At 34.7% G+C, this 13810-nt stretch overlaps 1 non-coding gene and 1 pseudogene across 1 annotated transcript; both read right to left on the reverse strand.

Moving 5' to 3' along the window:
* Positions 1 to 1018: 1018 nt before the first annotated feature.
* LOC111467119 lies at positions 1019 to 1121 on the reverse strand. Its single transcript, XR_002714488.1, has one exon. It is a non-coding gene; the product is annotated as a U6 spliceosomal RNA (small nuclear RNA).
* Positions 1122 to 1127: 6 nt separating this feature from the next.
* Positions 1128 to 10621, reverse strand: LOC111466799 (annotated as a pseudogene).
* Between the last annotated feature and the right edge of the window lie 3189 nt (positions 10622 to 13810).

Consider the following 13810-nt stretch of genomic DNA (forward strand, 5'->3'; position numbering starts at 1 on the left):
ATAATTACATGTTTATGAATTATGCCCTTTGTTGTAATTGAGAAGCAAACAAAAGATTATCCTTTACTAATAAACGTGGGTTGTTTATTTCTTGTAATTTTTACCTAAACTTTCTATTAATGTTGGTCTATACGTTAGGTTCTCTTCCACCATGGTGAAATAGCTGAAAATGGGGTTGTTTTATGAATAAAGCGTACCTATTTGTAGCCTTATTGAATGGCTAAGAACTCATTTCCGAATGGGCAAGAAAAGAATAACCAGGATAAAAGTATATGACCAATTTGAACATAGCTCAAAAGATAAAAGATAAGACATATATTACCATAAAAAAAGAAAAGGACCAAGATCCGTCGAACTTAAAGAATGGATATGCAAAATTGGAGTTCTCCATTTTAAATGAACTTTTTAGATTTTTCATTATAAACTTTACACTTTCCAGTAGAATTATTGTAGTTGTTAACTTTCATAGATTATTTACTAGACGACTCTACTTAGGAACTATATAATATAATTCTATACATGACCTCAAAGAAATGTGTGGATGTATTAAATAAAAAATTAAATGATTTATGATATAAAAAAATGACAGAATAAAAGAAAGTAATGAATAATAAATTGATTTATGAAAAGAAAAACTACTATGAACACTCATACCTTGGTGGATCTAAAAAGTTTAAACTCAAATAGATCAACTTACCTGATTAACGCTATCCATAGCCAAGGATTTGATGGAAATGCATGAGCGAGCAACAGGCATTTCCCTGCATTTTATTCTGTTAGTTTAACAACAAAATAAGTAATTAACGTTCGTAATAGCTCGAGATCACCGCTAGTAGATATTGTCCGTTATGACCCGTTACGTATCGTTGTCAGCCTCGCAGTTTTAAAACACGTCTACTAGGAAGAGGTTTCCACACTCTTACAAGGAATGTTTTGTTTCCCTCTTCAACTGATGTGGGATCTCACAATCCACCCACCTTAGAGGTCCAGCGTCCTCGCTGGCACACCGCTCGGTGTCTGGCTCTGATACCACTTCTCGATTTATGCGTGTCATCTTTGCACAAGGACCATGCTAATCTTTTCTGTATCGTTCTGATCGGATGTCCCCCTAATATGAAGACAGAAAATGAGAATCATAGAGCCAATTTTATTCAATGTGCATTTGGAATTCACCTGTTTATCAGCATAAAATTTGGCCAGAATATTTACATGTCATCTAACTACTACATCTATCAATTATCCATACCCATATCATCACTCTTGCAGGAAGGTTCCCCGGCTGATGACCGAAAAACACGCAGCTCGAGAACCTTAAGAATAGGCTAACTATATGCTAGGCCTGCATAAAGTATATACACATTCAACCATTGAGTCGACTGTATTCGTCTACTCCTTTTCTTTTCGTATCATTAGCAAAATAAGGCGAAAAAGTACGCTCGGGAGTGGATCAATCAATCAATCACTAACCTGATAGCTGGACAATACCTTATAGCCAAAAGCTTCAATGCAACTTGTGGTGAGACCCCAGGTATGACGATAGAACTCGGACTTTAATGCGCTTCGGCCCACACTCAGCAGCAGGGAGAGGTTTGTGTGAGGCCTTTCCCTGTTCATGCCAGAACATTTCTTTACTGTGGCGTTCAAGTTGTTGTCTACTCCCTGCTTCCCCAATGCTGAATCTCTTTAACTTTAAAGAGATGGGAATGGTTGTTCTGCTAGATCTATCTACAAAGACACTATCTTTACTGGTAGGAAACACTTTGGAAACTGACTTGTCAGCTTTGCAACAAACTGATGACATTAATTGACCACACCTCGTGTGTGAATGGAGTTTTTTCAGTCTTTTGAGACCCTAGTAGAAAGAAACATTTGAGATCAGCCAGAATACTCTGCAACTTCAAATATTCAACAGGCTCAACAGAAGTTTTTGGTAAATTGTTCTTAATAAGTAAAACATTATGTATATAATTAGACCAAAAGTCAAATGACTATTGGTGTAACAGTACAAGACCACCGCTAACAGATATTATCTACTTTGGCCCGTTAGTATCGTCATCAGTCTCATGGTTTTTAAAACGTGTCTATTAGGGAGAGGTTTCCACACCCTTATAAGGAATGTTTCGTTTCCCTCTCCAACCGATGTGGGATTCACAATCCACCCCCCTTGGGGACCCAGCGTCCTTGCTGGCACACCGCTTGGTGCCTGGATTTGATACCATTTGTAACAGCCCAAGCCCACCACTAACAGATATTATCTGCTTTGGCCTGTTACATATCGTCATCAGACATTGGACGATATGCCAGCGAGAACGATAGGCCCCAAGAGGGGTAGATTGTGAGATCCCACATCAGTTGGAATGGGGAACGAAACATTTCTTATAAGGGTGTAGAAACCTCTCTCTAGTAGACGCGCTTTAAAAACCATAAGGGAAAGCACAAAGAGGACAATATCTGCTAACAGTGGGCTTGGTCATTACAATTGGTTCATTAGAGGAACCATAAAAGGAGGGAGAGTGAATCCTATTTTGTACAAAAAGGTTGATACTTGAAAAGGAAAGAAAGTTAAACAATGAGAACGAAGCCAGTATAACATACTACCACCACAAGATAACTAGAGAATTTCACTTCAAGAAAGATAGCCGTTTTGTTTTCATAGATAGGAATAAGGCTAGCAACTTAAATGATTATAGGTAGCGTTCAGTGCATTATTGTTTTGGGATCCTTTATATTGTGTCCAGTTGAAGACAGTCCATTGCATGTCAAAATTTATTCTAGCTCCTTGATTAAGACAATCATTCCAAAAGGTTTACATAGTAAAATTTATGTTTTTACATCAAAATACAAGATGCTGATTAGAAAAACTCAGAATGTAACACCCCAAACCCACCACGAGTAGATATTATCCTCTTTAGGCTTTTCCCTTCAGACTTACCCCTCAAGGTTTCTAAAACACGTTTGCTAGGGAGAAGTTTCGACACTCTTATAAAGAATGTTTCGTTCCCCTCTCCAACCAATGTGGGATCGCACAATCCACCCCCCTCGGGGCCCAGCATCCTCGCTGGCACTCGTTCCTCTCCCCAATCGACATGAGATCTTATAATTCATCTCCCTCCCTTTGGGGCCCAGCTTCCTTGCTGGCACACCGCTCAATGTCTGGCTCTGACACCATTTGTAACACCCCAAGACCACCGCTAGAAAATATTGTCCACTTTGGGCTTTTTTTTTCAGACTTTCCCTCAAGGTTTTTAAAACACGTCAGCTAGGGATATGTTTCGACACCCAGGAGCTCAGATTTTAATACGGTTATAGTCAAACACAATAAGTATCCTTCAACAGAATAGCATAGACATTGACCAAGTTGCTGGTTTGAGAAGAAGTAGAATGACTAAAATGGAAATTTTGAAAGTACAGGGATCAAGAAGAACATTTTGAAACTGCATGATTAATATGAACTAAAACCAAAAATACAAGGAGTTCATAATCAAAGTAGTATTAAAACCAAAAATATATTTCTACTCACAATTAATACCAAACCTTTAAGTTAATAAAATTATCGAGATTAAATTTTGCAGCATAAAATTATCAGTACACATGCATATAGTCATAATACCAATAGAAATTCAAGGAAAGAAAGATTCAAAAAATCTTAGATATTAAATTAGAGCGTAACTGAACAAAATTCTATCCACAGTACCTGTTGAGTAGACTGCTTTATCCTGTTATCATTCGTGATGTTCGTTTTCACCTTCAATGATCGACGCTTAACTCTAAAATTCTCCATGTCCGAATCATCATCATTCTGATCCGCCCAAGGTTGAATATGTGATCCTGAAAAGTTCTTCCCTGACTGAAGGGAAGGAAAAGACTCGCATGTATAGCACAACACTTGAGAGAAACTGGGGGCTTCATGGTTTCCTAATTCTTTATAAGCATGTTTCTGTATCTGCTTAGAAAGAAGCAACAAGTGACATTTCAGTTAAACCAGAATGTGAGCCTTCCTTCAATCCATAATGTTTTGGAGAGTCTCAATGTGAGATCTCACATCGGTTGGGGAGGAGGACGAAATAAGGGTGTGGAAACCTTTACCTAGCAGACGCGTTTTAAACACCTTGAGGGAAAGCTCGAAAGGGAAAGCCCAAAGAAGACAATATTTACTAGCGGTGGGTTTGGGCCGTTACACACAGTAATATTGTGAACAAGAAGAAAAGCAGATCTCAAGAAAACAACTAAATCTTACATTGTTTGGCTTAGGACTACGTAAAGCCTCAGACATTTCAGTACTTAATATGTCAGCGGCACCACTCGCCATAGCCTGCTTAGTTTTGAAACCTTTGTTCTCTTGTGAATAACTACCAACAACTTCATTGAGCTCAGGGTTCAACCGAAATGTCACCGAACAGTATGCATTGTAACCCTCTTCTTCAGCTTTCTGAAACAAATTGGACAGTGGATAAGAATATAAGTCCTGATTACTTTTGGTTCGCTCAAGCATTTCCTCTAAAATTCTTCCTTCCTTTTCAAACTTCCTGGCAGCAGTTTCCATTTCTGAAATGTCCTCCCTCAAAACCAGTGTATGATTTCTCCCACATGAAAAGTTAATAGAATCAAAATCTGGGCGGGCAATCAAGGTAAGCATAGGAATTAAAACAGGACAATGAATATTAATATCATTTATTGGACGTAATTTGTATGTTCTTTGTTCTTTTTCTTCATATTGTTGCAGGCTGCTATCGTAATAATTAATAAACAGATGAAAATTTGCAAGTACATGGGACAAAAGATTTACATTGCCATGCTAATCTATTCTGTCAGTTTTGGGCCTCATTCCTTCTTTACTCAAAAATAGTCCTCGACCCAAGATAAACATACATCATTCAGAAGACTCAGCAAATAAATGGGGTCGATCATTTTTTAACCCAAAAAGCAAAAAAAGTCAAACATACATACATGCACACACAAATATACTATTATTTATTATTTGTTTATTTCATTTATTTTTTGATAGGATGTGAAACATATTCTCAAATATAAATCGAGGAAGTGTACCATGGCGAAGGCACACAGGATGTCCATAACAGCTGCAATTGACATATGCAATGTAGCAGTCACGTTTGCATAAACTGCAGAGGATGGTGCCATGGGATCTTGAAGAAATCCTCCTACACACCTTAGATTTTATGAGTAACCACCGAGCACAATTGTGGAAGCGAATCAAACTCACAAAAGATATCTTGAGGGAATGGTGAGAAACTGATTCCATGGATGCATGATCTGAATCTTCAAGTTCAATATTTGTATGGAGAAGCATTGCTTCTTTACACAAAAGTTCTTCGTAAGGAAGTAGGGGAACTCTATTGAGAAGAGCATAACGCTGGCTAGCCAGAGCACCCAAAGGAAACCAATTGCTCACAGCGAAGTTCACAGCTTCACCACAATTGAAGCCTTTAGATTTGAAGAGAAAAAAAATTCTGTCACAAACTAAGAAACAATGCAGGTAGTTGGATAAGGAACAAGAAAAACACAGGATAATGATTAGAATGTCTCACCGTGACTAAAACCAGCATGGTATGCTCTTGGAAAGGTAATTATAAACTCCCCAGGTTTTTGAACAGCCTTGTATACGGGGACGCCGTGTTCCAGCAGAATATTTGGAGGAAACAATGTTGTTTTCCCCGAAAGAATATCAAAAGCTCCATCCTCACCATTTTCTGATAGAATATCATCTTTGTACACATTTTTTGTGACAACGCCCTCAAATCTTAAAGCTGCATCACCAGGAATACAGTACCAAGTTTTCGATGCTCCACAGTGATGATAATTAATACTGCAAGATATGAAAATGCAAGTAAACCACAAAGAAATAACAAAAATAATTTTATCATCCGAGGGTAATACTGATTACAAAAAATCTTGACTACTTGGTAACATGCCTATACAGGAAATGATCCTCCACATGCCAGGCAAATATACTAAACAGCATTCCAATATACAGCATTGGCTCAGTAACTCCCTGAAAGATTCAAACCAAGTCATGCAAGAAACTACGGCTGCAACTTCCACAGTATCATATATAGAAGAAGCAATCTCATTACCGGAATCTCCATCTCTAAATGACGCAAGACAGACTTGGGTAACAATGATAGTTTCTGAAAGAAGAATAGCATATATAAGAATTCATCTCACAGCTAAATTTCATATTTTTATTAAAAAAAACTGTGACAAATATCGTGCAATTGATCTTAAATAGGTGATGAGTATAGTTTAAACTCATAATTATGAATGTACTGAGTCTGATCATTTGAACCCATTTATCTTAACTAAAAACAGAAAAACTAAGCAAGTAACTCATCAATAGAAGCAATGTTATCAGATATGTACTGTAACACTGAATCTAATCCCCAAGAGAACTCGTATATACAGTCAGTTGCATTGCAGTGTTAGGATCCCAATAATACTAAACTCAATACATAACTAAATTACAAAATTAAAAAAGAAAGTACAGTATCAATAGCCTTTCAAGAGGGCTATGTCTCTCTCCTAGTCCAACAATTTCCCCCTCTAAGATCTCTTAATCCCTCTATTTATAACTGAGTCACCCCTAGCTAATCAATCACCACTATCTCCTATTATTAGTACTCTCACAGAGTGCTTGCTTCTATGAGTCGACAAGCTCATTGACCATAAAAGACAATCTACATGGGATGCAATTACCTTTCAACTTCCACCATCTGCATATCATGTTAGTCACATTCTGACAATTATCTTTCATATAAACTTAGGTAAAGACTTTGAGGAACAAAATAGAACAAAAGAAGAAAAATGGATAAACCTTCAAATTCCATTTACTTTTCCCAAGCTCATCATTTGGAGAAGACGAAAATGCTGTACCATCAATGTCACAAGCATATTCTACGGTATCTGTTTTCCCACCAATGATTTCATGCCAAAATTCCTTCTCTAAGTATTTGGCAGGAAGGTACCCAGAACTACAATATCTACGCTCAAAAACCTTGTTCGCCATTTTCTCGAATTCGCGAAAGGTATAATTTCTGTAAAGTCATATCAAAATTTAAAATAAACGAGGGAGAACAAGGCCAGAATAATTTACTATGTAAGGAACACACCTCCCACTCATGTAGAAGGTCATTCTATCATCTGCGTCCCACTCAGCAAGACGAAGTGGTTGAACTCTGGTTGTGAATTTGAATCCTACTTTTTCCTTCATTAAAACCTTCCCAGCAGGGATAGAGGCACTAAAAGGAGAAACTATCTTGCACATACCTGAAAGTTCCAATGTAAATGAGAAGCAACAATTATTGAAAACAAAAAACAAAAAGAGGACTCTCTTGATTGGGAAAGTGAAATGAAATTATACGTTCACCTAGTTGTTAAGAGAAGATTAGTCATTCTACAAGCTCTTATGTATTAGGTTGGTACTCAAAGTGACAGAAGTTTCAGGCCTTGGCACGGGATGGATACTATCGTACTTGCTAGCACGGTTCAAGAACTTTAAGCGAAATGCAATAGAATAGTACTACTAAAACAGTTTCGTGCATAAATATATGATGACCATGATTTCATCAAGTCAAAATGAAATGTGAGAGGTTACGTCTGTAACATCAAGTCAAAATGACCAAAGCAATTGGGTTAAAAAGGGTTACAACCATGACAATATGTTGGAGAGATTGTTAAAGGACCAACTTTTACTTACAATACAAACTTGTTTTAAATGTTACGATTCAAACTTTACAGGTTTCTCAATGAACTAACGTAACAAAATGTCAACCTATATGAAATTCAGTTATCTCAAATTATTAACGAAAATTTTAAGGATGCGCTTTTTGATAAAGTCCAATCTACAGGTCTAAAGAAATTACCAAGTTCTAATTTCGTAAACAAGGGTAAAGGTCAGTGGGATGTATAAAAACCATGAAAAACTTCCGTTGGGAATGATGAGTACTGGAAAACTTACAGAAGAGACACAAGGGCTAAGAAAATAGCCCCATAAAGGAAAGACAAGTATATAACACACTAAGAAAGAAAACCCAAAACAACAAGACTCATCTTACACAATCAGAAGTATCAACTATTGATGCACAATGTTTATTTTAAGACTGGCCAATGGCCATCTGTATTGTGCTTTGACGAACTCAATAAAATTCCATAGTATCAGTATGGTCATCTGGCATAGGATACATTAAATTTAAGCACAATGCACAATGCACAATGTGAAAATTTGTGTGGAGTGTAATAGAAATAAAACAAAATATGTAGAAAGATCACTGATAAAACCTGTAGTCGGATAAGAAGTCAAGTGACTATTAGAAGGCAGTAATCAAACGTATAGAGTAAATGAGAAATATAATTCTAAGCATAAACATTAGAAGTGAATCAGTCTAACATCAAAACTTTGAACGAAGTCTGTAAGCTTTGTAGAGAAGCATTGTTCAAAAAAAATAAATCATAATAAACTAATAATGATGAACGGTTCAACCCATTGGACAAAAATATAATGAAAGAATGATAGGACTAAAAAAGATCCATTTAAAAGAACAGATGGTGTTTAAAACGCACAAATAATCAAAACCAAACTCTAAACCACCATCAGTACCACATATCCCAAATTTCAAAGGAGTAAACGAGTGAACATAACTTGAAAATAGTAATGATATATCACTAATCTCACGTGCCTACGCTGAATCAAATATGACCAATATCCAATTTTGACTAGACTATACTAAAGATCCCTGCTCCTGAAAAAAGTTCCTTTGCAGAACAACAGTACTTCAACAACTTCAATGCCTCAATTAAACTATCCTTATTCCCATTCATTATCATCTAAAACTCTCATAATTCATTAATTATTGAGATAATAAGATATTGCATGGAATGATGATGTCAATAGAAAGAAAAAATAAATAAATAAATAAATAGGATATCTGACCATAACTTGAAGCATCCGGAGCAATTTTCTGCAAATAAACCAGAGGATCCTCAAATTCCTCTTTTGAGGGATGATATACAGGACATTCTGGAATCTTATTAATCCATTCTAGATCACTGCAGTGAAACTTGCCCACTCCTCGCTTAGAAAAGTCATCATTCCCAATAGAAGGACCATTTTTCCACGAAAATGAATCTACATCATCATGAAATTTCATGCCACATGATACCGAAGCTCTTGAAGCATCTCCCCTGCTTGTCGTCCACATATTTCAGCAACAGCTTCAGATTTCATTCACTGAATCCTTTTAAGAAACTCGACGCCATTTTGGGACTCTGGGGACATGAAGATTCGTCATTCCACCTGTCAACACTATAAAAACCAGGATGAAATAACAAAATTAGACTCTACAAGATGCCATGGACACTTTTTCAGATTGAAATAATACAAGATATTTGAACCAAAGAAGCAACTAAGGAACAGGAGCTTGTAGAATTGCACTTATGAATGATTACTGCCTTTATCTTTTTTACTCTTTACCCTTTAACAGAAAAACATAATCGAATTGGGAAGAAGAAACAATTTAATCGAATTCATCACGATCTTCATTTAAAATAATAACAGCTAAACTCACGCACGACTCGTCAGTGACAATTCTAATTACGGAACACAGAGAGCGAGCCAAATCAACATGCTTCAGTAATGTTCAACCAGTTAGCGCACTTGAACTTGAAAAGCACGAGATAGAATTATAATTACTGGAATAACAATTCGATAAGAAATTAGTAAAACTCAAAAGTTCAACCTCGACATGATACCAGAATAATCTGTTTTTTAAATAGAATTAAGTTCTTCAAAGTCAAAGTTCAAACCGAAGTCCAGCGCCCTAGGCTTAGAGGACAAAAACAACTAAAAACAAAATTGAAGGTTAAATGAATAGATAGATAAGGACAAGGAGTTCCTAAAATTTCGAGCAGGAAAAAAGTTCATCCACTCAACCATTACTATATAGATTCCAATAATGTCAGACTTTTTGCGAGTCAAAAAGCTGCATAGAAGAGGCAGAAATTATCGAGGGAAGAACGCAAACAAAAATTGTTTGTCACTTCTCTGATCCTGTGGTAAAACCAAACAATGCACAAGATCTCATCAAACGTAATGACATAGAATGATCAGCTTGAAAAGAAGCGAATAACAATATCATGCAGCTACAAGAAAGTTCTAACTCATAAAAAAAACAAAGAATCGAAATAGTACCATCTCATGCCGAAATCGTTCCTTACACGCCTCCCTCAGTGATCACTTCCTCGAACTACAAACAACCGGAGAAGAAAAGAAAGAACAGAACAAGGAAAGAAATCTAAAATAAAATGAACTTAGGTCATAGTTATCAACGAACAGTCAGGAGCAAGCCTTCGACGAGCAGCAGGCTGACCACATTCTCATAGAACACAACAAACGACACAAAACCGAGTCATTAGAAAAAATACTTGGAGATCGAAATCCATTCTCCGACCAATCCAAGGAAAACAGTAGAGAAAATGAGAAAGATGAGCGGCCTGTGGAAGAGAGAAGAGCTTCACCGGAGTCTAAGCGGTTATCCGGCGAGGAAAGCGAGTTTCCGGCGGGAAGAACCAGAACTAAAAGCGAGCTTAAAACGCATAGAGGTCAGGAGGATGGTTCCTGATTTTAGAAAACAATTATATAAACATTTAATTTATTTTTTAATTAATAATTGTAATCATATTCCAATTTATTCATCTCTTTAACTATACCCAAATTTTGAAAAATAAACAAGTTAAAACTAAATATATTATTTAAGTTCAAAGGTTTAATCCTATATATTTGTCGGTTAAATTAATAAAAATTTTAAATAGTAACTTTTTTAAAAAAAAAATGCAATACTCTCAATAATATTTTTAAATTAAAAAAATTAATTAAAATATTTATTATTTTATTTTTAAAATGCAGTTGAATTTTTAATATTTTCAGTAGGTTTAAAAAATACTTATAAAATTTTAATTTTAAAAAAAATTAAAATTTAAATAATTATGCAATTAAATTTATATATATATATATATATATAATTGTGAATTTTTAATTTATTTAAATTCAATCGGCCGAATTTAATTTTAATTAATGTGATTGAAGCATAAATAATATTAAAAAAAAATATATGAAAATATATTAATGGGAAAGTCGCGCCCCGGAAATTACTGAATTCACGGAAAGAGAATCTTGGGAGGGCGCGCGTACAGTGACGTTTCTACTCGCCGCGAAGATTCAGTGGGTGCAACTGTACGAATTGACATAAATGCCATTATTTCTGTGGCAAACCTCTTGACTTTTTTACCCTTTTTGTCCAACGACTAAGGACCGGCGTTATCCACAAAATAATACATTTTACAATTCTTTCCTTTTTATTACAAATTTAATTAGAAAAATACAAAACAATTTTTATTTTTATTTTTATAATGTTATTATCTAATAAATTATTTAATTTAACAAATTTATAACCTAAAATACTATATAATCTATATATATATATTACTATTTTTTTATATTTATTAAAAATATATAATATTTTATTTCAAAATCTGAATATGTGAGAATCAACAAATTTATCATAAAATATATAAATGTCATGTTGAACATTTATTTTATTTCATGTTGTATTGTTTTATTATTCTATTTTTTGTTTGTATGATCGTTCGGCAAAATCATGTCTAAGATTGTCAGACTTGATCGCCTCAAAATATACTATAGGGAATCAAGTAGTCATCAAACCTTCCCCGACCAAGTATTGTAATTTTTTTTGTCTGCATGTTTTCAATACAATTGACTTTGACAATGCTTACTTTCAACGATTTTCCTGATCATGTTTTCTAAAATATTTTCTCTCAAAACATGGCTCGAGACTCGACCATAAGTTAGAAATGTCTATAAGTCTAATTTTCACGTTGACTTGTTCATTGGATTAGAGCAAGCGTTGTACAATCGCTAAATTCATTGCCTCGAAACTGCAATCGTGACACCAAACATACTCGAAACGTAGCTTGAGTATACACACTTGTATGTTAATAAGAACATGATTTCAAGCTTCAAGCTAAAGAATATATCAAGATATATAAAATGGTTACGTATAGGGACTTTACTAAAATTTAAACAAAAAATATATCGTTTTAGTCCGTTACATATAAACGACAGTCTCATGATTTTAAAACACGTCTATTAGAGAGATGTTTACATATGTTTATAAGAAATGTTTCGTTCTTCTCTATAATCGATGTGGGATCTGATAGTTGTCAACTTGAATATAGTTCAATTTTTTTCGATAGATAAATACCTAAATTATTTTTTCCTTACAAATGAAGGTTCAAATTTTTAGTTAGGACGCCGTTCAACTAAAAAATTAAATAAATAAAAGAAAAAAAACATACGTCTTGTCCTAACTCTCAATACTTTCATATGTTGATTTAGAGTATACGTTATTTTGTTGATGGATGATTAAGATCTCGACTTATGGTGTTCCATTAATATATTTAAGTTTTAAGATTTTTTATTTACTTTTCATTAACGGTTAATTATAGTCATAAAATACGAAAGATACAACTCTTTGAACTGTCCCGTGGAAGATCTATATCTAGTCATGTATGTTGTCTTGTAAGACAGACTTAAAGCATTTGTGCTTTATTTTAGCCTAAAACTACGATTGTATATAGTTTAGGTCACATATTTAGAATCATTCAAACCAATCTTGGTTGTGGAGTGATTCGAATTTCAAACCAGTTTTGTTGCGTTAAGATATTTGATAACAAGATAATTTGAATCTTACTTTCTTTCAGGGTGATTTTTTATCATTTTGGGGTTCTTGAATATTTTAGATCGTCTTTTGATAAGACAATTCTAATCCTCAGCTCAATGATCCAAACTTTTGTTGAAACAAAAATTCTTTAATAAAAGAAATTAATATTTTTTTATACAAATTTTGGATCAAAGAGATAATACTAGAATTAGATTACAGATTACCTCTTAAGATCAAAGATCTCAAAGCAAGATTTGGAACCTTATTTTAAATTGAGTCGCTCCACAATCGAACTTAATCAAGGCTTGATTGAACGTCTCGGATGTAATCTACCACAAGAATTGCTTGAAACTTAGAAATGAAGATGATGCTCAAATTTAAAGTATAAGAGAGCTCAATTTCATTCATAAAAAATATGCCTTTTTGCATACTAATTTATTAGTATTTATAGTCTCTCCACAAAATAAACTTTTAACGGTTCAAATGCTTGTTAAAAGAAGTTGGTGGTCATGGTTCATAAGTTACTCACTCCTACCCTTCAAATGTCACCTACAAAATAAGTTACCGATATTTTGACAAGTAACTTCTCACCCATTTTGCCCACTACACAAAGTTATGGAATTAAAATAATAAATAAAATTTACAAATAAATTATGGATCGAGTGCTATTTATAGCAACTCCATCCTCCACTTATACGGTACAAATGCTCACTTTTCGAAGTTCGAAATGGTCCTTCCTTAATCGAATTAGTTTGTAACACATGAAATTGAGGTTGAACCGAACCTACTCATACTGCAAAAATACTTGACAAGTCTTCTAGTGAAATTTAGAAGTTGGTAAAAGGCGTCGAGAAAAGAGAGAATTAGTTGTGAACCCTAGAAGCTAGCTAAGGAGCGGAAGCCCTTTGTTTCTACACAAACACAATCCAAACCCTATTAGAGAGTTTAGGTTTGTACAAACTCGATTCTCGTTTGACAAATGCATAATTCAATACTTAAAGGATTGGACGAGATGATGTCACATCCGAGCATCCGAATGCGAGCGATCCTAAAGATATAAT

Source organism: Cucurbita maxima, unplaced genomic scaffold, assembly GCF_002738345.1.
Source record: "Cucurbita maxima cultivar Rimu unplaced genomic scaffold, Cmax_1.0 Cma_Scf00032, whole genome shotgun sequence".
NCBI lineage: Eukaryota > Viridiplantae > Streptophyta > Magnoliopsida > Cucurbitales > Cucurbitaceae > Cucurbita > Cucurbita maxima.